The 26,687-nt window shown below is 40.4% G+C and overlaps 1 protein-coding gene across 2 annotated transcripts in view; it reads left to right on the forward strand.

Moving 5' to 3' along the window:
- Nucleotides 1–26,687, forward strand: part of LOC144025068 (RNA binding protein fox-1 homolog 3-like) — a 461,720-nt gene that overhangs the window by 38,247 nt on the left and 396,786 nt on the right. The window contains exon 1 of one of the 2 annotated variants that reach the window (XM_077531089.1): nucleotides 9,597–9,615. The exons of the other annotated variant lie outside the window; for it this stretch is intronic. The gene's annotated coding sequence lies outside the window, so the exon portion shown is untranslated. Of the gene's footprint in view, nucleotides 1–9,596; nucleotides 9,616–26,687 lie in introns of those variants that run through there. 2 annotated transcript variants of the gene reach the window in all.

Consider the following 26,687-nt stretch of genomic DNA (forward strand, 5'->3'; position numbering starts at 1 on the left):
TTCAGGACCCAGGAAGGGTTCAAATAGACTTTCAAGGCCCAGTATGCCGGTTTCACTCAGGAAAATGCACTTTTTAAATACAGGATGTACACATTTAACTTTCTCTCAGTCTACACATCTGGGTTTATGTTAATGTTTGGTGGTGATTTTGTCCTAAGCCCACCCCTGCAGCCTGTATTTTGTCATTTTGTGTTTGTTTTGTAAACAGCGGGACGTTTCTGTGGAAAGACAGTGTTTACACCCCTCCAGCCAATTGCAGAAGGGGGGTTGTTGCAAACGGGGCCGGGTGAACGTGTCGGCTGCGTGACGTCACTCCCGCGGCAATTTGAAAGCACGCACGGATTATTATTATTTTTTCTCACTCACTCACTCACTCACTCACTCACTCACTCACAGAATCTTACATGTTTGAATGAGTGAGTGAAGAAAAAAAAAATCCGACACGTTCGCCCTAATTAGAATTAGGGTTTCACACAATAATGAGGGTTTGAAATTATGGTTTCAATCCATTGTTCAGGTTTCTAAAAGGGTTTTGAAGTATGTTTTGAAATCAGGGTTGGGGATTTAAGGTAGGGCTTCAAATCAGGGTTACAAGTTTCCATCAAGCATTATTGTGTGAAATTAGGGTTTCAAGTGGTGGCTAGGGCTATAACGACAGGTTTGGGTTTTAAGGTCGGTTTTCAAATCAGGATAGTGTTTCGAACAAGCTGTATGGTAAAATTAGGGTTTCAAATTAGGGGTTCAAACCATGGTTTGGATTTCAAAGAAGGGTTAATGTTTTGAAGTAGGTTATGGAATTTGATTTAGGTTGTCAAAGTAAGATTTCAAATCAGTGTTAGAGTTTCAAAACAGGGTTTGGGGTTCAAACAAGGATTAAGGTCTAAGATCATTGTTTCAAGGCAGAATTAGGATTTCAAACCAGGGTCGATGTTTTGAAGTAGGGTAAAAATCAGGGTTCGGGATTCAGTGGGGGATGATAAAGGCGACTAACATACTTCTCATGCTCTACCAGACCAAACAAACAGCCAATCAATGAGAAGCAAATTGAATCTATTAAAGACGAAGAGCGTTTTGACCCACCGCCCCCTACCAGAGTCAAATTGTGGGTGGGGTGGGGGTGATTCAAGGAGGTGCAGCCTCATTAAGCCTGACAGCAAGAAGCTAATGTGTGCATGCTACGCAGGTGGTTTTGATGTAGCATGGATGCTAACGAGCTGCATTAGCATAAAGGCAGGGATGGAATAATAAGTCGTGTCGAAAGGGATTTGGGGAGGACGGCAGTGTGTGTGTGTGTGTGTGTGTGTGTGTGTGTGTGTGTGCATGCGCTTATGTTTATATAGCACTTTATATAGTTTCAGTCAAAATCATATTTCAAATTAGGGTTTCAAGCCAAAGTGAAGTTTTTCAACAAACGTTACAGTGTCAAGTTAAAACCCCACTAATTAAGTTTATATTTTCATAAATTTACTGATGAAACATTGACAGGGTTCTTGCAGGAATCACTCACAGTGAAATTTTAGACCTTTTTTTTTTTTTTTTTTTTAGACCTTTTTAGACCATTAAGAGAAAAATTTTAGACCAACTTCACGACCGACCGAACAACCCTAAAAAAAGGTGTGAATATTTTTGGACATTTATGGTCATTTTGTCCTTTAAATATCCCCAAATTGCCCAAAATATGAGATATGATAAATATTGGCACTGTAGTAGGTAGTTCCTTATAACTGCCAGCTACTACAGCAGTCAAAATAAAAATATATATAATCTTTATTGCGATTTAATGACACGTCACCCTGGAGAATGAAATTTGTAGACGCTCCCTAATTTAGACGGTCGGAGTGAATATCAAACATCGAACATCAAGTCAACTTTCCCTCGCTGAAGGGGCTTTGTAAGCCTGTGATCAGATCACTCTTGGATTGGCGATTGTTACTTTCAATGAGTTTCTTGCCTGGTTAAATAAAGGAAATGAAAAAAACCCAAATGTTTTGATTAGCTTTACTCGCTAGTGTTTCATTGCCAGAGCTGTACAGTGTGTTCACACCTCTGGACACGGCCGCTTCATTGACATTCGCACATACCGGAGATAGGGGCTTTGCTTTGCTTCACTTATCGCAGCCTACTTACATTATGGCAAAAGTCCTCTCAGAAAAAATAAAAAAAAGTTTCAGCATCGCAATTAACTCGCCACCAGTGTGATCATGATGCTTTGGCTAATATCAATAGTGATGCCTTCTTTTGTTTTGGTACACAGTTCAACAAATGTCACAAAAACAAAAAAAGTGAATACATACAAGTTCGTTGTTCACCACCCTGCCTGTTTGTTTTTGTCCCCGTAGTGTTAGCTTTACATGTTGAGCTCGGTTATGTCCGCAGACAGCAACAACGATAATTCCTCTCCCTCCTGTTGTCGTATCTCGTGGCAAAATAAGCCGTGGCGCGTCACATCTCACAAAACATCTCACTTGCACCGCCCCACGTACCTTCGCTCCCGCTCGCCCGAACTACATTAAACTACAATGCAAACGCACCCCCTCAAATGTCTCTCCTTCCCTTTGAGCAAACAAATAATAGAAACAACGCAACAAGCACATTTTTTTGTTCTTTCTTTTTCTTTCTTTCTACAGAGCAGACACTTCTTGGAATGTAAGGAGCGGATGTAAGAATTTTAGACTTGGGTAAATTAAATTTTAGACCTCGGATGAAAATATGGCTGTTTTAAAGACATTTCAGGCCTAAAATTTAACTTTCTGAATTTTAGACTTTTTTTTTTTTTTTTTTTTTTTGAGACCCCGCGGGAACCCTGCATTGACTTAGAGCTAGATTAATGAAACCTTTGTCATGGCCTCAGAGGTTCTGCATCATTTTTACTGGCAGTAAACAATTTTGAGGATGGATCACTGGGAACATTGCCACACACACAAGAAATACAAACATGCAGACTGCTTTACGGCATACGTCACTTCCCACTTTCCCCTTTCCCTCTTCATTTCCAAAGAAGTCGAGTCGAACGCCTACGCACTATTACTGTTGTCATGGAGAAGCTGCAAAACAACGAAATGAAGACGTTTGTTTGAGGAGACCAAAAACAAAACAAAAATGGAGCCTATCTGGATAAAAGCACAGTTTAGGATTAATATTGTTCTCGCTTTCTCTCACTGGCATGAGGTCATAGACAAGAGGGGGATTTCCAACCGAAGTTGCCTTTGCGGGGCTTGGCTATTTTCCTGCTGGTCTAATAGGTAGCTATCCTTGCTCAAACCAAAAATAATTATGCTAATGTTAGTTATTGGAAATTTGCCTGTTAGCAATAAATAGCCATCAGCGTTCCAAACTGACCCGACCAGCCACACAGACGCAGCACTCAAGAGTATTGGAACGAACTAGGTTAAGTTGTGTGCTTTCTAATTTACGAGTGCTTACGAATGCATCGCAGGGAGGGAGTGGCAGCAAAGCCATTTTTGCTTATAACAAAGAAGGTAATCACCAAGCAACGTCTGCTGTTAGCATACTTGAGAAACGTTACAATACTGTATAAAGAAGAAATATATAAAATAGATTCATTACCTCTTTGCTATACATCCTTCACACAGCCACTGCCAACAGAAATGTATTTCAATCCAACTCCAAGCTGCCGGGAGATAAGGATTTAATGACGCTATGTGCTGATCCAATTGAGAAACGTGTTCTTCATTCAAGGCAAAACACTACCGCTTTTGTCCATATGGTGCCGCCATAATCAACGAAACTTGAATAATCCTTTGTGTAACTTTAATATTTCAAGTCAAGGTTAGATTTTCAAAAAGGATAACGGTTTCAAATCAGGATTAGGTGTTCATTGTAGAATTTCAAAACAGGTTTAGGATTTGAAATTAGGGTTTCAAGACAAGGTTTTGGTTTTAAAGCCGGCTTTTAATTCTGGGTCAAGAAAAAATATCACACTGATTTGGAAGCTTTATAAAGTGACTTTTTCTATTTTAGGTTTACAACTGTAAGACAATTTGAGTTATTCAAAAGCTCAGAAAAAAGTATCATAAGGAAATAGCGGGTTAACACTGTGGACTTCAACTGCAATATCACATGAAAGTTTAATCTATAAACAATCAACAGAAAAGGTGATGTCATACTTCAAGTGGGGTGGTTTAAGATTTAGGGGTGGGAGTAGGGGTTGCGTGGTGGTCGCTCCATGAGTAATTATCCCTAATTAACGGCACCGATGAACGTTGCTGGAAGAGAACAGATTGATGGAGTCGGCCGGCCAGCCTCCTCATGAGATGCATCGTTGCAGACGCGTGCCATGAATAACAAATAACATCGACACATTCAGAAAAGTGCAAACAAGAAGCAAAATGGAAGTGCAAGTAAACAAGAAGTAAACTGGAAGTAAAGTGGAAGTAGAAAGAAAGTAAACAGGAAGTGATGTGGAAGTAAATGGTGTGTCAAGGGCAAGCAACCAGGAAACGGAATTCCAGACATATGAGACATTCGGCGCTAACACTTTATTTGACATTCACATTCATGTCTTGACATGTTACATTAAAACCCTAACTAGGATTTGAAACCTAGCTTTAATAATCTAACTATGGCTTAATTTAAACCCAAATTTAAAACTTTCTCTGCTTCGCATCTGTGTTGCCTGGAGTCCCCTGTAAACTGCTTTCAGAATCCAGATAAAAGCGGTTATTCTTGTCTTGTCGTTAGTTTGTGTTGAGGCGTGAAAGGTTATAAAAGCGGCAGGTCAGCTCGCTGGGAAGCTTCTGGAATGTGTCGCGCATCGGCTCGCTCATTAGCCAATCGCCGCTAATAGCCACTTACATAGCATCCGTGGCAAAGTGTCACTTCAATTGATTCGGCCAATCACATGGCTGCCTTAATGATATCACATTCTTGCAAGCATCAACAGTCTGCCACGCAATCAGATCATTTCATCAATGTACACAATTGAACCTATTTAACATATTGATATGCACTTACGCCGCTAATGTGCGTGACCTTTATACCCCAAGTGAAGGGAGCTCCTCTTCACATCCGCCATCGTTATTTATCAGCTGACATTTAGCCGGGGCCCCGATGGTGGCGGCAGCAGTGGCGGTTGTGGGCTGGGGGGGGCTCTCCACTTTAATTAAAGGTTCAACCTCTTCACTGGATGACAAATTGACTTCTTTGTGCTTGGGGAAAGTGCCGCAACGTGCAAAGTCCTGCCGGTTGCTTGCTAACGGGCAGCTAGCGTGGAGCTAAAGGACGAAATGGATTGAATAGAATAAGAATAATGCACTAGGGTTAGGGTTTTATATGATGATAATGATATTGCACTTTAAAAGCCCTAAACTACACACAGGAAATACAAATAGCCTATTCTATACCTGCTTGTGATACAAACCAGAATGGAAGACTTCCTGTCCCAGCAGTTGGGGTCCATATGGGCACCACTTGGTCTAGTTGGGCTTTGGGTGGGCATGGGCTTAAGAGTGGGCTTCGTTTTTGGACCTCACTTGGGTAGTAGGTGGGCAGTAGATGGGCGAAATTAAGTATGGGCAATATGTGGGCTCAAGATGGGCTTCACTCCAAAATATTCAAATTTTGCACAATAACAGCATGCACAAGAGCTTACTACCTGGCCTATATTTTTATTTAAAAATCTATATTTCAAATTGGGCGGCACGGTGGATGACTGGTTAGCCCATCCGCCTCCCAGTACTGAGGACTTGAGTTCGAGTCCAGGCTCTGGCCCTCCTGGGTGGAGTTTGCATGTTCTCCCCGTGCCCGCGTGGGTCTTCTCCGGATATTCCGGTCTCCTCCCACATTCCAAAGACATGCATGCCAGGTTAATTGGGCGCTCCAAATTGTCCCTAGGTGTGCTTGTTTGCGTGGATGGTTGTCCGTCTCTGTGTGCCCTGCGATTGGCTGGCAACCAGTTCAGGGTGTACCCTGCCTACCCTGGCCCTTGTGAGGCGAGCGATACAGAAGATGGATGGATATTTCAACTTAATATTGACACCTTCTTAAAATAATCGTCTAAGTCATTTTTTCCAGATTTTTCAGCAAACACAAAAAATAATTAGCATCACAAGTAGATGATTTTTTCGGGGGAAGCCAAAAAAAAAAAAAAACAGTTATTTTAATAGGATGAGGATATGTATTATTTGAACTATTAATAGGACATTTCATACAAGTTTGATAGCAGATTAATATTCAAACCTAAAAGAAAGCGCTTGCAAAGCATTCTGAAAAAAAAAAGATCTCTCCCTTTTCGAGTCAATGAGAGGTAGCAACATTTTGCCACCTCAACAAGTACTTCGGGCTCCAGGTTCATTTGGAGAGAGAGTTGGAAAATGAATAATTCTGTTTCACAGTGATGGAACACTGACCATTTGTTCAAAAATGAAAAACAATAGAAAACTCAAGCTTGGACACACGTGTTTTTACATACGGTACATTCATGTTTTACAAGTTCTGAATGTGGCCACCACTGGCAGCACAGACAACATCGTCCATGTCCGTATATAACTTGAAGGTATATACGTGTCCAAACTACAGTTTTCTATTGTTTTTAATTTTTGAAATATTGCATGATGATTTTAGCATAGGCTTTATTTATTTTTATTTTTTTTAAATCAACCTCTAAGTTTACATTTCAGGATGACATTTTTGGGAACAGATTTCAACTCCTGAAGTGAAATTTGAATATTTTCAGAGTTCAACTAGGTGTTATTTTACAGAGTTGTAGATTGGAGATGTAATTCTCCACTTTCATGCCAGCACTTCTCAGTTTTAGAGAGGAGTTGGCAACATTTTCCTTTTCCTCGCTCCAGGAAACACTGACGATCGAACAAAAGGAATTTGGGCACTAGAAGAAATTTTCACTTACAGAAGAGACTTCCCCCCAAAAAAACAGTAAAAATTTGCTTCGAGATAAGTGATAGGCTATTAAATGTATTTAAAACATCAATTTTGTCATGTGGCTATATAACTTAGTGGTTAGGTTGTTGGACTTTGGTTCCATGGTACCCTGGTTCAAATCCCTGTCATAGTGATATATATATATATATATATATATATATCCATCCATCCATCCATTTTCTTGACCGCTTATTCCTCACAAGGGTCGCGGGGGCTGCTGGCGCCTATCTCAGCTGGCTCTGGGCAGTAGGCAGGGGACACCCTGGACTGGTTGCCAACCAATCGCAGGGCACACAGAGACGAACAACCATCCACACTCACAACCACACCTAGGGACAATTCGGAGCGCCCAATTAACCTGCCATGCATGTCTTTGGAATGTGGGAGGAGACCGGAGTACCCGGAGAAGACCCACGCGGGCACGGGGAGAACATGCAAACTCCACCCAGGAAGGTCCGAGCCTGGACTCGAACCGGAGACCTCAGAACTGGGAAGCGGACGTGCTAACCACTCGACTACCGTGCCGCCCTATATATATATATATATATATATATATATATATATATATATATATATATATATATATATATATATGAACCTGCCTGGATACCAAGTTTCATGGTGCCAAGTGACACTCATTTCAAAAATTAAGAAAAGAAAAGAAAATTAAATCTGAGGGATGCTAACTAAGCCAGATTTGTTTGTTTTGGATTTTTTGTTTGATTTACTGTAGGCTGATGGTTGAACTCAAAATGACTTCTTTATCATTTTGGGTCTATTCATGGTAGACATGTCTAGCAAATCTTATGTGGCTAAATGAAACAGGCTTTGGGAGCTGAATTTTTCCACAAAAATCTGGTGGTGCTTTGACTGTTAGATGGCGAGTTCAAACAAAAGTAGCTAACTTCCGGCGCCTTATTGGGCATTTCATCTTGAGACTTTTTTTGTGTGTGTGTCTACCAAATTTCATGTTTCTAAGTGTAGCTCGGTGTGCTTTTGAGTCCGATTTCCTATATGACCAGCTAAAGTCAAAACGGCAGCCTTTCAGTTTGTTCTCAGGTAGGACTGGGTTAAAAATATCGATATCGTATCGATACGCCTTTTCATATCCCAATATCGATACATAAAACCATGTACACACGACACATCCAACACACACAAATAAATGTAACCGAGCCCGTGCTTACACTGAGAAAGCCAGTATTGATCATCTCCCTACCCACCCCCTCCCCTCAACCACCACTGGAACATTTGCACAAAAACTGTCACAACAATCTGCAATTGGCTGGAAACCAGTCCAGGGTGTACCCCGCCTACTGCCCAAAGCCAGCTGGGATAGGTTCCAGCTCCCCTGCGAACGTTGTGAGGAGCAAGCGGGTCAGAAAATGGATGGATGCCACAACAATGTGAAGGTCGTGAATGTCAGTGTTTTTTGTCATTTTATTTACACAGCCTGTGCTGTGGTTGTAATTTATTTTAATTATTATTTACTGTTTTTATAAGTCCATGCTAAATAAAACAGATTATTAATGTAACTGCAATGGATTCAATTAATGTAAATATATTTTTACTAATGCATTAAATTAGAACAAGAAATTTCTACTATTTGCAGCATTGGTACTTTTGACTGTCTAAAATAGGTGACTTCCTCAACTGAATCGAAAATTGATGTGAATCGGGAATCGAATCGAATCGGGCCCTTGTGAACCGAATCGAATCAAATCTTGAAATCTGAATCGATACCAAGCCCTATTCTCAGGCATTGCTTCTTGGAACTTTTTCGTTGATCTACTCAGGATAGACATTTATACCAATTTTCATGTTGCTAAGTGAAACATGCTTCAGGGGCTGAATTGCCAGAAGTCAGGTGGCATTACCACACCATATTTATTTTGTGTGTTTTTGGGCTAATGGTCCAATGACCTTAATATAGCAGCTTCATACGAGAATGTCAGACTTTCTGTTTTTTCAGGCATGGCTTCTTCATACTTTTTTTGTGTCTACACATGACAGACATGTGTACCAAATTTCAGGTTACCATGGTAATTTGTGAGGTTAAAATGGCTGCAACGCAAATGTCAGACTTCCTTGTTTCTTGTGACTTTTTTTGTGTGTCTACATGTACATGTATGAATTGTCCCTAGGTGTGCTAAATTTCATGTTGCTAAGCCAAAATGGTTTCGGGGGCTCCAGACCCAAATCTGGGGACTCACCAACTATATGCTGTGTTGCATTCTCTGCCTGGCTAACCTCCCAAACACGTATGACATCATCATTTGTGGATGGCGATCAAATGAAACGAAGCTGCAAATGTTTCGTTATTTTGTTTGCGTGATGGACTGGCCTCCGGGACACTTTCGTCCTGCTGCGAACGATTGGGAAGGAAGAATATTTAATTGCTCTGTTTGCAAACTAATTAAAGGGCTCCATTCCGCCCCGTGGAGGCGCTCGTCCCTAAGAAAGCCAGGGACATCATTAATGAGCGGCCTTGATAACCCTTCAAAGCAGGATGTGTAGTGTGTGCAATGATACACGCACACATGTGCGGGCGCACGCATACACAGTACACCCGTGTGTGTGTGTGTGTGTGTGTTGCGAGCAGATGCCAAGCGTTTTCGGTCCATCGCCCACGGCATCCTACCTCCGCGTCCTAATCAAAGAGTTGCGCTGTCTTTCCGAAGGCTTCAAAGGCGCTCGTCTCCACCTCGTCTCTCAGTAGGTGGCGCCGCATTTCTATTGTCTTCACTTCACAGTCATTTGTCTTATTAGGAGAAACACGCCAAGCCTGCTTACAGCGCGTTAGCCCTGCTTATTCTTTTTTCCCCCCTTTTTATTACCCAGACTTTGCTTTGATGCTTTTGTTCAAAAAAAGTTGTCGTCGTTTATTGTTGTGAATGTATTCCTGATCTTGTGTGTTTGGATTCAATTTTAGAAGCCAAAATAAAGTGTAAGATTGCCCTCTTTCACCAGGGGGAAAAAAAGTTTGTTTTTAGCTTTTTCTATGCTAGTCATCATCCATATAACACTAATTGGTTTCACCAACAACACCGGATTTTGACCAAAAGTGGGGAAAATTGTTTTTCTGTGAAAAGAAACATGTTGACTGACGCTAAGATTTTTGGTTTTGTGAGTGATATGGGACAGGCTGACATTCACACCCTAATCAAGGTTTCCCCAATTCTGGTACTCATGGTCCAGAGTCCTGCAGATTTGACGTGTTTCCGTACTCCACCACACCTGATTTATATAATCAGCTGGTCAGCAAGCTCTGCAGAAGCCTGATAATGATCCTGATCTTTACAATCAGGTGTGTTGGAGGACCGAAACACGTCAAATCTGCAGGAGTCCAGCGCCCGAGGACCAGGATTGAGGACGCTTGCCCTGATGATTTGATCTAAAAAAAAAAATATATATATATATATATATATATATATATATATATATATATATATATATATATATATATATGTATATATAGGGGGGGTTAATCTCAAATCCAAAGCAATGCAATGCAAATTTTCATGGCTTGACCGTTTAGGGGTGTGTAGGTGTAAGAAAATTGGTAGACTGAGAAGCACCTGTTTTTCAGCAGAGCATGGTTTTAAATGTTTATCAGACAGGCCTTTCGCAAGCAGAGAGAATGGCTTAATTTGTTGCCATTCCCTTGTCTCGTTTTAGAAACAGTGCTTTGTGATTTAAATGTTTATTTTTTCATCACTTAAATTTGGCAGGGTGCTTTGCAAGACTTTTCTCTGTGGTGTGTCAAAATTACGAGGCGTTTTTATTTTCACTTTCCAGGGACTTGTAGTACAAGTACAGATACAGTGGTACCTTGACTCACGAGTGGCCCAACTTACAAGTTTTTAGAAATACGAGCTAGCGTTTGGATGATCCCACCATCCCCCACCCCCGTTTTTACGCTGAAAGAGCAAAAATTTTAGATAATAGCCCTGTCAAATTAAACAAAACAAAAACAATTGCACAGTGTGTTTTAAATAGGGGTGTGAATTGCCTAGTACCTGACGATTCGATTCGTATCACGATTCACAGGTCACGATTCGATTCGATACCGATTAATCCCGATACGAATTTATAAGTCGATTGTTGTGATTTTTTTTCATTCAAATTTAGAAAATACTAATCAGTAAGCTTGTAGAGTGTAAGATTTATATGAAAATGTATTCTTTATTGATCTGAAATTTCAGTCTTATAGAGGTTGTAATCTGTTTTATGTTTGAACAGCATTAAAATAAAATATTAAGGCTTAATGTTCCGTTCATATAACATTCTTCCATGCTCAAGGTGTGAATCCTAACCCGAAGTCAGACGTTTTGTTGAATATTTTTCCATTAAAAATGGAAGTTTAAAAATCGATTCACACACACACACACACACACACACACACACACACACACACACACACACACACACACACACACACACACAAAAGGCAATGATGATAAGACGTTGAATCGGTAAGACTACCGAATGAACAATTCTGAGCTCAAAAAAAAAAAAAAAAAAAAAAAAAAAAAAAAAAAAAAAAATCGATTTTTTTTTTATTGAATCGATTCGAGAATCGCGCGATGTAGTATCGCGATATATCGCCGAATCGTTTTTTTTTAAACACCCCTAGTTTTAAACCACATAAGTTTGCTTTAAAGTCCGCTGGTGCAGTAGCATGTAGGCAGACAATATAACAATAATCACATGCATATATTGTTTATCCTATGTGAAAAATCAATATTACTGCATCTTACTGAGCAGTTGTGCCAGCCTGCTTCATGTTTGTATGCATTGGTATTATCATGCTCCCTGCTGCCAAGGCAAAATGAAATAATCATGATGCACCAACTTGTTTTCCTTTAAATATGGACTTACTGTTATGTTTTTATAAAGTAGCCTACTAAAGTACAAATACAGTACAAAATACTATAGAGTGCTATTTCCCGTATTAAAATATGTTGGCGATTTGCAATACTTTTTTTTTTTTTTTTTTAAACATTTTTGGCTGGGGACGCTATAATGCATTAATTGCATTCATTTAATTGAGGAAAGATGCTTTGAGATATTTTCCGTTCCAATTGCAGTCTTACTTACAATTCAAAGCACCACTGTACTTGCATAATAGACTTAATTGGTTCCTCATTACTTTCCAGCAGTGTTAAACACCAAACATGACTCTTGATCCCAAAAGTTTGCACACACCCAATCTCGTTGTAGATGTACTAAATATGGCTTTCGCAATTGATCATCTTGGTGATTGGTGCTGATTTGGGCTCTCACCGAACAGCCCGAGGGCGCGTTGTGTTCAACTAATGAAAGTGTTGCTCAGGTTGGCCCGTCAGTCCGCATCAAGCTGCCTCCTCATCCTCATCCTCATCACAAATGCTACACGGGAGCATCTGTTTTTATTTTTTCCCCCTCCGTCTCCTTGCCGTGTTTGGTCCCAATATTTTCACTCGTCGATGCTGACGGCTGTTATTTGGCCCGTGGCTCCTGTCAAAACTAACACGGCTTAATTGACTGCGAGCGAACGAGCCCCGGGATTGATCCTGTCAGGCGTCCTCGGCGAGCCGCGCCGCTCCATCTGTGAGCCGTTACTCCAGCGACGGCGCCAATCTGTTGCTTGGGAAGGAGCCAAGCGATAGACGGAAGGAGCGAGGAGGAGGAGGCGGGCGGGCGGCGGTGAGGGGGTGTCAAAATTCCGGCAGGTACCCGAGGCGCCGCCATTCTTCTGATCCGCTGTCACTGATGACACGCTCCTCACACGCCAGCAAGTTTTGCATCATGGTAAGCAAGAGCAGTCGTATGGATCCGTCAAGCCTCTCAGAGGGAGTCATACAGATGTCTTCATCCCATCCAGAACCGTCGACGCTGGATACTTTTATTCTTTTTAAGGCTAGGAACACACAAAGACAATCAAGCTCTCATTGTCTTGATTTTTCTTCTTCCCAACCAAGGATGTCAAACGCAGGCTATCTTATGTCTCCTTAGATTAGCCTTAAAGACAATCCTTCTGTCTGAGGTCCATGAAGAGGTAAACTGTCCCATTAATGAGGTCCGAGACAGGTGGGACCAAAATTCTTAAACATTAAACGTTCATTATTTTCAACCAAAAATCTTCACGTGTGTAAGGAAAGCCGACTGCTCTCGAGTAATTTGACTTAAGGTCAGCTGATGTGAACGGAATGTGGCCGGTCAAAGAAAGTGGCCTGTCTATCATGATGTCTATTGTGATCTAACGTGTTGTGTACTGCAGAGCATTGTGGTGTGCAGTATCGTTTATTTTTGCATGTTTGGCTCAATACAGAAAAGAAAAGAACACATCACTTAATAATGAACGACCAACTGGTTTTAATTTTTCTTAAACGTTTTGACTGTGCATCAGGAAACTGATGCATCAGGTACCTCTACTTATGAAATTAATTGGTTATGGAAGAAAGTTCTTAAGTAGAAAATTTTGTAAGTAGAGACGCATTTTCCATGTAAATGCCCTAATCCATTCCAAGCCTCCCAAAATTCATACAAATGTTTCATAAAGCAAAAAAATGTATCAAAACATGTAACAAATACATGTTCCTATTAGATAATTGCACAATAAATGAGAGTTGTGCATAATGTAAAAAACAAAGAATAGAGTATATGATGGTCATTTACCGTTTTAAACTGCTGTCATCGTTTTTTGCCCTCTTTGGTCCATGTTCTCTCTCAGAAGTGTTTTTTGCCTGGTGTTTTGTAAAGAACTGATCCATGAATGTTTGCTTTTCATTTTTATTTTTTTTTAAACAATACTTCAAAACTGTCCAAGGACAACATCATCTTAGTGAGCGATCGCCCGACTGGTGAACACTTTTTCTGGGTGATTCTTTTCAACAAATTACGAAACTTGATGGAAACTTCAGGTTCGGCGAGGCATCTTTTTCCAAAAAAGAACCCGTCTCGTTGCAATTAAAAACTTACTGTGCCTTCATCAATTACCAATTATTTGAATTTTTGCACAAATTCGTCGGCCGTTAGTTTTTCGTAAATGTATTAACACCTCATGGCCCGAGAAATGAAGGACGAGGACGCTACACAGACACCAATCTATTTTCTACGCACATAGATATACACGGTAGAGGTTATTCTTAGCCAATGGGATGCCAGAAAGATGCAAAGATACCGATCTATTATCAGCTATTATCGACGCTCATAGATACATACGGTAGAGGTTCCTCTTAGACAGTGGCATGCCAGAAAGATGCACGTTCGATACTGTATTTTTAAGATGTATTGTAAACACAACTCTCAGCAACTCCACTCCGTAATTTAATCATACTGCACTTTGCTCCGTTTCACTCCCTCGCCAGCAACGACATACAGTTCGACATTAGTTGTATCCGGTTTTAAATCATTATTTTAAGCAAAACAACAACATCCCTACGCACCCCGTGGCCAGCCGCTTCCACATTCCATGACCTGCGCTGTCACCTGGCCGCTTGACACAAAAGTTACACTTATCAAATTAAATACATTAATTAGAAATTGAATTGGAAATTCAAGTTTTTTCCATTCGGCTTAGACACAGAAATTGATTAAAATTTAAATTGAAAATTAGTTTTCACATTGTGGTTACAGATACTTTTTGTTAGCTTGAGAAAAAAACTAAAGCGTGAGAGCGTGGCAGAAATGCGTGTGTCATTTGCTCATTGTGTGACCCGTGACAGCCCTGAATATATATATATGCAAAACAGGTAGAGGTAAACAGGTAAATATAACATGCCTGGAACTCATATGGGCAAAGTGTTGGTGCATTCCATTTGCATTCGTATTATTATTTTCTGAACAATATAAAATTGGTAAAAACAGCGGTGGCGTGGCTCAGTGGTAGAGTGGCTGTCTAGTATCCCTGAGGTTGAGTTCGATCCCGTTTGTGACCATGTTGAAGTCTCCTTGAGCAAGATATTGCGCCATCAGAAGGTGAATGAGTAGTCAAATGTAAAGTGGTTTATCTGCTATATAAATGAATTACCATAGAAATATATCATTGCATTTTTAAACACAATATCTAGTTTTTCAACAGTTTTTTTTTAACGTTTTAAAAGATGAATCACATTGTTTTTTGTGTCATATACTATTATATTACATCAAATAAAATTATGCAACCTGCAAAGGGACTCAAGGCAGAAAAAAAAATAAATACTCATCATTTTTGAATCGATGTACTCCAATTACTCAGACTCATTTCACCCATAATCACCAGAGGTGGGATTTCCGTCAGTATTGACGAGCATTCTGAACGGTCCGTCAATCCGTCAAGGACGGACACCCATTTTGTTGACGATTGATGAGAAACTTTGATGGACTCAGCATTGCCATAAATCGTTTTTTGTTCGTCAATGTAATTATCAATAACTAGGTCAAAGACTGACGAAAAGAAAACATTGATGGACACTCACTTCTGTAATGTCTGTAACTGCATTGAAAAATGTCATTTCATCGTAATAATCCATAATATAATCACAATCATTCCAAATGCTAGCCATCCGAATTCCTCCGAGCCTCAAGGATAAATGGATGGATGGGTGGGTTTCTGGTGAAGCAGCATGTGATTCATAATCAAAATTCTTCTTTGGCTCTCTTGCAAAGAACTGTATGTATGTTTACAATCTCAAGGAACTCTGAAGACCTTGTGTACTGTATCAGCACTCTATACAATTTAAGCTCTTCTTTTGCATGGAAAATAAAGTCGAATAAGTCTTAAGCGCACATATTATACTGTAGACACGACAATGTCACACTCCGGTGACTTCTGTGTGCGAATAAATTGTCTGTAGTGTCAGGCCCAAAGCGTGAAAGGGGCTCCAGTGTAGTTCATATTTGATGCGATCCACCTTGCGTATCAGGCCAGTTAAGGAATTAAAGTTTCTGATACTGTAGCTCACGCATCTGTTTCCATGGCAACCCCACAGAGCGGGTCCTCGACGAGCACTCGGCTTCGCGTCTGCCGGCACCTCGCCGAGATTTCCCCACCCTGGAGCAGAAAGGGGCCCCGTGCTGTAAATACCGTAAAGCCCAATGGAGAGGACGCCTTTGGGCATTGAGAGTATGAACGTGTTTTGACTGCCATGTCCCTGAAAGTCCAACGGCTTAACCTCCTGGTGGGAGCTCCAATGTATCTAGTACATACAATGGACAAAATATCCACGCTATCAAATATGTAAACTTGTCCGATAAGTCAAACAACTCCAATATATACAAATTAACAAATTGTATATGTCAAATATTGTATATCCAAAATATGTTAAATATGAACAATCATTATACACAAATTAATGAAGACAAAAAAAAAAACATCCATTATGTAAAATATATGAAACATGTTCAGTATAAAATATATCCATTATGTTCAAGTTAAGTCACATTTAAAAGATATATCAAATATGTCCAAATGATAAAATACACCTAGTATAATAAATATGTCCAATATATAAAATATGTTCGGTATATAAATTGTCTAAGATGCGTCTAATGTTCAAATAATTCAATTCAATAAACAATTCAAATAAAACTTCCAACATGTCCAGTGTATAAATAAAATATGATGATGATGATGAAGCTTTATTACAGACTCGTAGTCCAAACACACACAGACCAATAAAAACAGAAATACATACATATCAATATACACTAAGAAACATTATATAAAAGACAACAGTACCAGCGTTTTCAGAACTGGGACTAATATCGTATAGCACTTCGACAGATGTTTGACAAATGTACAATAATTTCATTGTTCGAATCATTTAGCCGACAGACAAATTTAAACATCAAATTTCTCAATGTTGGCTACAATGTGTTAACCCTTTCAGTTCCAAACATTTCACTTGCACTAGATCGAGGTCTATTTAGTAATACTCTCAGTGCATCATTATAGGCTATCTTAATTTTTTGTAAACTAGTTTGAATATAATTTAACCACAGATGGGCCGTATACAGAGGAGTACAGTATGCTCTGAAATATGTCAAATATGACAAATAAATCAGCACAGTGACGTCAGAAGTCGCATCCAATCGGAGCGGACTAGCCGAGTGATTTCAGAGTGCTAACAGCAAACCCTTTGTTACATCATGATTGGCTGCCACTCAAGTGCTTCCAAATATGGGCAAGCTAATAGGCTAACAGAAGACAAGGCAGTGAGAAAAGGGGAGCACTGCAGCAAAGTGACGATAGAGGAATGTGTAGGGGTGGGGGTGGAATAATCTCAGTGGTAGATTTTGTTGATACCTGTCAGGACACAGCTGTCAATCAAGCATACGTTGCCGCTGGCGATGCGTCATGGCCTCTGTGCGGATTGACAACTGACAGACGGAAGCCGGCTGAGCCCCAGTCGTCAAATGCTACTGCTAGCGCTTGCTAACTAACTGGAGCCTACCAGGTAATGACGCCCAGCCACTCAACATTGGGCTCATATAGAAACAATGGACTGGTCCCCAGTCAATGTCAAAGCACGTATTGCACGTAACACTGGACTTGTTTCCAGCTAATTGCAGTGCAGATATAGATAATGAACCAGGCAATTATAGTGTGTAGACAAACATTGGACTGGTCGCCAGTCAATGTCATGGCACATATAGACATTATTATTATTATTATTATTATTATTATTATTGGTATGCCGCAATATGGCTGCTAATGCTAGTTAATTTTGAATGTAGCTTTGCTACCATTTGTTTTCCTAGGTCTTGTCGACACGCATCAAAGTTTGCGCCGAACGTGTCTGAAAATTTGAGGCGACGCCCGCTCGTCATTAGACAGGAAATCACTTCCCGACAATCACATGACGTCAAGGCCCACATGATGAATGGTCACTGCCTGCCGCTTGCCGCCATCTCGTTCCGTTACTGTCACGCTTAAGTGGGCCAAAGACAGTAATAAACATGCACGCACGCGCACACACACTGCAGTGAGGGGGCGGGATTGCGTGTGTGAGACAGAGAGGTTATATTCATGTATATTTATGTACGTGTTTGCATTTGCGGATGATTGCATGCATATCAATATGTGCAAGTGTATCTCTGCGTGTATTTTTATGCCTATGCATGTTGTGTGTGTGCACGTGTGTACAGAACACTTTTCAGGGTTGGCGCTGGGTCATGAAACTTTTTAGCCAATGTGGCTAAACAGTATAAAAATCTCCTAGCCACATTTGAGTGTGGCTAGCCAGGATATCACACATTTATGTGGTGGCACTGGCAGTGCTGCCTATTTTGCCGCTATTTCACTACATGCACCACTCTTGCATGCACACGGCAGAGACATTGTAGCCCAGCTAACAAACACACAAACACTTCTGGGAAGATGGATTTTTTTTTTTTTTAAATAAAAGTGGCAACTGCGCCAAATCGCCACAGATGAAGGAAATATGAGCACTTATATACGGTTTCCTTGGTTGCATCAGCTCGTCACCCTTTTAGCCCACACAAAAACAACAACTACAAACATCGGGACAATTTAGAGGGTGAACAAGTTTCCCGAAATATCTCAGCAATTCTGCACTAAACTGATCTGTCTTTGCATGATTTTTTTCTCTTATAAAATATTTAATGTATTTACCCCCCCAAAAAAATGCTTTTTACAGGTCATTTAATGTTTAGGAAATGTTTTTATTTATTTATGTATTTATTTATTTTACATTTGGAGTATGATTTTCAGTCAATATTTTCAATACATCCGAATGTAATCATTACTTAAGTACACTTTTTTGTTCTCCTACTTTCAAGTACAGTGCTAAAGTTGGACTGTGCATAATGTTGCAGTGCCCGAGCTACCCTAATAAATGGAAGTGTATTTTAGGAATAAAACTTCTACCTCGTTTTTAGGACCACTATGCTATAGTATTAAGATGCTGATCCATATGGTGGAACTTGTCGAGTGGCATTTTTTTGGTCTGAATAACCCTATATTTTACACATGGAATTTTATTAGTACATACAGTAACGATTTGTCATGATTACTGCATTATTACATTCAACTGCAATTGCAACAGAGGATGACAATCAATTACGTTCAGTAAATCAGTGCTAAGTTTTAAAGTGTCCGATTATTCTTTGTTTTACATACTTTACCAAAAAAGTTAGCGTATTCCTCGTCATGTCAAAGCCAGGGGACGTTGGCAAACTACGAAGATTTGAAAAGGGTTTGCGTCCTGACTGCACGGTTAAATAGTGCTTCTGCTAGCATCAGCATGCTGCCATCCTACTGGCAGGTGTAAACAATACTGTCATTGGCCTTGGTGTAATGTTGATTATACTGTTTTTTTTTGTTTGTTTGTTTTTTGTTTTTTGCTTACGGACACTTATGCCTGGTATAGCGATATTTCCCCCAGTATAATTTTGACAAAATTGGCCGCACCAATGTGGCGAGCGTGGAGAGTATTTACGTCGCCACTCTCCATTTCATCTCGTCATTGGCGACGTGGCGAATGGGGAGTGCGCACCCTGCTTTTTATTGTCTCTTATTGCGTGCGTATGTGCTTATTGTGGAAGTACGTTTTTTTTTTTGTGCATTTGTGTGTATGCGTGTGTGCATAATAAGTTAATGTGTGCGGGTTTTTTATTTACTTATTTACTTTTATTTCCTGTGTGTGTATGTGGGTGCGGGGATAAGTTTTGCATGTATAGGCCTATATGTAATGTAACAAACGTAGATGTATTTGTATTTACAAGTAGTAAGTATGTTCGCTGGTATATGTGTGCGCACACGTTACACAGTGGCGGTGCTAGCTCCCTAGCTTCCCTTTGATGCCCACTCCCCGACAAACTCCTGGAAAAATTTCATCCTGTGCAGCCACACATATTGCACATACCAGAAACCACAGCTGATGTTACATGACAGCATTAATAAAACGTCTCCACACAAATATTTCGAAACAATTCAAAAATAGCATTTGTGTCTCAGTTCTCCACAGAACATGATTTGAGCCTCTCGTGTGCCAAGTGGCATCACGGATGTCAGCGTGTGCTAACGTGTGCTAACGCACCGTACACTAATCGTGCCATTATGCGGGCGCGTGCGCATCAGGCGCTTTGTCCTCGGGGCTCTGCATTGTTATTTAAAACAAAGAATAACTAATTCGCCTAATGATACCATTTAAGATTGACAAACGACAGCCAATTAGAGATAACGATAACTATTAGCTACCACATTGTGCCAAAAGTTTAGCGCAGTTTCTACCTAGCAGTACGGTGACAACAGTCACAATTTTCACTACCCTTTGTCAGGATGCCGGTCATAGTGGTGGGTATGCTTGCGGCACGTGGAGGCAGAAACACTGACTGTTGATTGTTGCTTCAAAGTATCAGTTCAATTCCTACCTTGATAATGTAATACCACTTTCCCGCTCGTGCCAGTGCTGTTGTGTTTGTTAGCGTTTGCCAGCTCCAAGCTGTCGGGAACCCTCGCTGATTTTTGGCTCGAGCTCTGGCACCTCCGACTTGGTGTGAAAGGGGTCAGTGGCTCGTTGCAATCGTCCTGTCACATGAGAGTATCTTTGGAACTCTGCTGATCAGTGGCTCTCAGATCTGGAGGGGGCTGGCTAATTGCTGGGGAGGCCCAATAGTGTGTGAGTGGTTATGAGTTTGGCATGCAACTAGATAAAACGCGAATATAGCTCATTGCTGCTCTTCACACTGTGACATTTCACCCAGGCAATGTAAATGACGATGGTTGATGTGCGTCACCATGGCAATGGCATTGTTTGGGTGTGAAAGAGTTGCTGGGAGGCTTCAGCAACAAGAATAGATCTTGGGTTGGGTGTTTGATACTAAATTAGTTTTTCATTCTTGACATTTGACCTTTTTTTCCTTTTATTTGTACTTTTACACTTTGTACTTTTGAAAAAACAACAACATTTTTTTCATTCATACATAAAATAAGGTATATTTTTGTGTAGTTTTAAGGCTTATTTAGTAGAAAATTATGTTTTATAGGGACCTGGGAACGGATTATTCTCATTTTAATGGTTTCTTATGGGAAATAAATGTTCGGAAGAAGAACTTTTCGGCTTACACACACTCTCTGGGAACCAATTAAGTTCGTGAGCCGAGGTATCACTGTATAAGGCGCTACAGGAGAGGCTGGGGTTACGTTATGCATCCATTAGATGGTGCTGCGCTAAAGGGAATGTCAACAAAACAGTCAGATAGGTCAGTCAAACTTTATTAATAGATTACAAACCAGCTTTCTGACAACTCCATTCACTCCCAAAATGAATAAACAACTGTTTTATTATTTTCTCTGAGGTAAAGTATTAGTATTAGCTAGCGATCCAAGATGGCGGGATCTTCTGCGCATGCACGTCACCGAGCGTGCAGGGTCACCGATAGCGTCTTGACAGCGAGACCTGTTGAAGACTCAATATTGATCCATACATAAGGCGCACTGGATTATAAGGCGCATGGTCAGCTTTTGAAAAAATTGAAGGCTTTTAGGTGCACCTTATAGTGCGGAAAATACGGTATATTGACATTAAATTATGAACTAACGGCTCTTCGAAAGTTGTTTATCTTCAAACTTAATCTCTCGCAGCAAAATGGAGTGATGTCATACATGCTGTGATCACAGGAATACAATTCTAGCATTCCAGCTCACTCATATTGGTTCTTGTTCCTCTCTCTACTTCATACAAAATGTAGGGACGTGTGATCAGGGCAGGCAGGAGAGGAAAGAAAACTTCCCTGTTCCGCTGATGTATGTGAAGAGTAAAAAAACAAAAAAAAACAAATAATGATTACATTAAATTATTTTTCATTTTTGGATTTGGATGAGGCAGCATGGTGGATGACTGGTTAGTGCTGAGAACACAAGATCAAGTCCAGGCTCTCTATCAAGACTCGGTTCCCATCGTTTCCATTGAAGAGCCGTTCAAAACACTCAATTCGTTCGTGAACGTCACAGCACTAATAAACTCTACGCGGCTGAAAAGGCGAACAAACCAGCGTCCCGTTTAGGATTGCACATGACACCTGACACATCACTGAAAATTAGGACTGTCCACTCTAAATCTGGACTTCTGGCCCTACCAGGAAGGCCGAAGCCCGGACTCGATCTTGCGTCCTCAGCACTGGTAGGTGAATGTGCTAACCAGTCAGCCACCGTGCCCGCCCACTTGACCATATATTAAATATTTTGTTTTTCATGCGATCACATTGTTAAATAGTGTGAAATTGCTTTAAAAGCTTTGAAACAAATATTTCAATGAAGGTCAAAATAGAAGTATTGGCTAATCTATTTTGGGTTCATATTTTATGTGTCTGTCTCCAGACGAGTCAGTACCTCACTAGTCATGCACCTCACAGTGTGTCACTGAGGTAGACTGCAACAAGGTGGAATAAATCTGGTCAAAGAAAATGTCACGTGGAAATGATCAGGTCATATCAGTTTGTGGCAGTGGAGAGCGGTGACTTTTTGTTGTGGTAATGCTGAAGACTCAAATATTAGTTATAGTAGTTAATATTAATAGACTAAAACATTTTTGGAGTATTTTTATTATTAATTTCAATATTAAATATTATTTTATACCACTGCGTAGGTATAAAATTAAAGCAGAAATATTCAGAACTGACGCAGATTGATATGCACACACTGTAATGCAGTGCTTCTCAAATTGTGGCGCGGGCCCCCGCAGGGGGGCGTGAGGCTCCATCAAGAGGGGCGCGTTTGACCTCGGGGAACATGCTTTTTTATTTTGATTTTTTTTTTTTTACTGTCCTATAAGAAAGTGCAACTGCACCTCCACTACATTAGGGGGCAGTGGCACTCTCATTATTGGCAGAGTGTGCGCAGGGAGCATTCGCTCGGTGGTGTAAGGGTTTTGTTTGCACTGAGCTTGCGCGCTTTGCACACAGCAAAAAAAATCAGCACAAATTATTTTATATATTTTTGTTTTGCATGTTAGTTAGCAAGTTTTTTTTTTTTTTTGTATTGTGCTCCTGAGTTAATGTTGGTGATCAGTTTGAATGCATTATTTATTGATTTCATGTTGTTTTGTATGATTTATGTATTTTATTTTTCCGTATCACATGGTTTGACATGGTCAGTCAAAAAATGTTTATAGTTTGATTAAGGATTTAATTTTATTTTTGAATTTCAGATGCACTTTAAATCTTTTCTGTTAGTTAATAAAGCTATTCTTTGTTGTAAGTTGGTCCATATTTCTTTCTTTTTTTTATTCTCTTATACGTTAATACGGATACAGTGTTATGCAGAGGTGTGCAATTTTATAGAAATGATACTATTTATAGTCGCGGGGGAGGGGGGATGTTTTCTTCTTCCTGGGGGGCATGACAGAAAATAATTGAGAAGCACTGCTGTAATGTAATGTAATGTTGTGTAATGTAAAGTTATGTGGTGTATGAAATGACAAAATCACAAGTTGCCAATTCGTTGGAATTTACAGTATTCAGAACTGGCTCATGACCATGATGTAAACTCAACACGGAGAAGGGAAAAAATGACATCGCAGAAAAGCCGCAAGAGGTTTCAACCAACAATAAAGTTTACTGACCTATTTGGGCACCCACCTAGCCACTGATGTTTCTCCTATGTCCTTTCTTGAAAGTGAGGAACGAAATTCGTCCCCGTTTTCGTTGGAGCATTTTCTGGAGCGCGCCGGGAGGACCGCGGAGCACGGCCGAGAACGCTGGAGCCTCCTCGGGCATGAAATATGGCCATTTGCCGGCCTTCTATCTCCGGGACGCAAAGCCACTGACTGCTAACCAGTGCTAGTTACAATATAACCAGCACAGTACAACAGCTCTCGATGCTAAGTAAGTAAAACAGCTAGCAGGAAAAAAAGTAAAACAACAAAACGTCAACTGAACTGCACGCCTCCTACCCTCCCTCCCGCGAGACCTGTGTTGCGTTCACTAACAATCAGACATCATATTGCTCTAAATAAATGGCAACCCAACTTAAGTTTGTTACACTTCCTTTCCTCAAAAGTTCTCCGGGAAAAGGGCACTCATTGGGATTCGGTGATGAACTTGAACTGAACAATGACTGTTGACCACAGAACAAGCCAAGTAAGCTAATTTTGCGCATGCACGTTGCCAGATAGGCTGTGTGACCGACAGCTTTTTTGCCATTCAAAAGCCGCAGGTACCGGTAACAATGTTCACGGAACTAACACAATTGATTTCTCATTGTGTATGCGCGAAACAAACTGTCGACTTCTCCGCTCCCCGCGAGGAAAACAGGACAAAATATACAGGAATTTAAGACCAAAACAGTAGAACCACGGTATTGTATTTTAGAGGACACTGACAGAAATATTTTCAATGATTTTATTTTGAAGAGGTTGGGCAAGCGCCGCCTAATAGCTTACTATAGGTGCGTTTCGCAAAAATAAAATCGATATTGTACTATTTCGATAAAGTACAATTTCGAATTGTCGGCGTTTCCATTGAAGAGAGTTTCGCTTCTGAGGCGCAATTCTCGGAATGTCCCGTCTCGCGAGACCTCGCTGTTCTGTAGGAGGTGCTCATGATGTTTACGGTAGACGGACGCCCGGTGTAGTTATATTACTTAAAAAAAACACTCACCCCTCATCGGGCATTTAGTGTTGTTGTTGTTGTGTGTGTCCCTCGGCAGTAGGCAAGCAGTTCCGACACGAAAGCGAGTGGCCCCATACTTCCTACTTCCTGTAATCCTAAAATGTTGTTGTACCCATGCAGAGGCTGCATGGGTAAAAGGCGAGTTACAAATTGTTAAAAGTTTGATGTTTTCTGGCGTCCTCACTGCTAAATTAACCAGACAAGGCAGGACAGGATTTCAAGCTCTCCACGAAGGAGGCTCGCTCGATTACACCTCTCTCTCTTTTACGCTCATGACGTGCAGTAGCCGATACAAATCACTTCAGCATGTAAAACTAAAATACAAAACCAAAATTAATAATTCTCAAAACAAATAGTAATTGCAAGTTTAATAAAAATACACATAAACAACGTGTTACAGTCCTTTCCTCCGTGACCGGGCGGGTGTCACATGACTACTAATGCGCAAAAAGTGTTTCCATTACACTTTTGCGAAATACTTATTCTTCGATACGTCTCAAAAACCACCTCATGAGAGTGCAAATACTTTTTCTTTTTCTTTTTTCGATATTTGAGTTTTTTTCAAAAATCGGGTGTTTTCATTACCAGCTTACTTTTGCGAAACATGCCTTTTGCGCAAAACTGAGGGAAATGGAAACGTACCTTATGACGGATCGTTACTGGTTTGTGAGAATGAAAGCTGATAGTCATTTTGTTTTTAAAATTAATGACTAGAAGACTGAGCTTTTGTAAACTTGCTCCTCTCTGTTGACAGGTGGTTTGTGTAAGCAGTGCACATCAACAGCAATAACCAGAGGAAGACGTCAAAGCATGTGGGGCCAGGGGAGCTGAATAAATAGATGCTTCATAAGTCTGCCTTTATGATGATGACAATGATGATGATAATGATGGAAATGATGGTGATGATGTCTTGTTGTCGAGCTGGCTTTTATTTATTTATCTACCTTGTTTACATTCATATTTGCTAATGAAGCTGATATAATGATATATATATATATATATATATATATATATATATATATATATATATATATATATATATATATATATATATATATATATATATATACACACACACAAGCACACAAAAGCCTGCATCCACAACCTTCATCCTACATTTGCATCGCCTTCATGCAAACACACAACAAAAGCACATGGTCACACACACCTTAGCTTGTTCAAAGTGCTTATTTGCATAAAAGGCCCGCCTACAAGATGAGGCCAAACAATATGCTAATCACGGCGTGTTCCATTAGCGGCCCGGTCACCATGGAAGCGAATAAAGTGATTTTTACAGCACACCTGAGCAGGTGACAAAGTAGGAAGATTAAGGACGCTGTAAAAATACGTCGCAGTGAATGTGCCGTGTCGAACAAGATGGCTCTCTTCGATGTTTTACTGACAAGGAGACTGCGGGAAGAATGCAAGCAGAGACTGTTGAGTGTAATACTGCAATGTCAATAAGCAAACATAGGATCACCGGTGTTGTTGTTTTGTAGAGTTATTGTTGGGCATGTTTTAGACATGAAGACTATGGACAGTGACAAAAGAGAGCACTGAAGCAGAGTGGAGATTGCCAAATGTAATACTAGAGTGTTCAGAGGCTAAGCTACCATTAGCATTAGCATCATTACAAGAGTTGTTGTTTATGTATTGTTTCAAATTTTATTTACAAGGAGACTGAGAGCAGGGAAAAAAGGGGGAATACTGCAGAGGCTGTGAAGTATAACTGTCGCATCAAGAAGCTAAGCATAGGCCTACCTTTGTATCCATCACGAGAAGCAATGGACTTTTTTAGGGGGGATTATTGTCGGCCAAATTCTATTCATAAGGAGATGTGAGAGAGAAGGGATGTGGGAAAAGGGGTAGCAAACTGGTGTAATGATTATCGGCCGGTTGTAACTTTTTGCAACCTCAGTTCCAAAGGAACTCCACTCCTGTGTCCTGGACATGCCACCGTGGGGGGTGGGGCGGACAAGAACAGCCACACATGTTCTGACTGACCCCCCCCCCCCCCCCCCCCCCCCCCCACACACACACACACACACACACAAGTCAGAAAAGTAAAAGCCTTCTCAGAAACATGACTGTCTTATTTTGTAACAGAACAATGAATTATGAAACATAACATATGTTTGGCATGTTTTTGAAATGTTGACTCCATGAAATGTTATGAAAATGTTCCATTG

This window comes from Festucalex cinctus, chromosome 1, assembly GCF_051991245.1.
Source record: "Festucalex cinctus isolate MCC-2025b chromosome 1, RoL_Fcin_1.0, whole genome shotgun sequence".
In the NCBI taxonomy this organism is placed as follows: domain Eukaryota; kingdom Metazoa; phylum Chordata; class Actinopteri; order Syngnathiformes; family Syngnathidae; genus Festucalex; species Festucalex cinctus.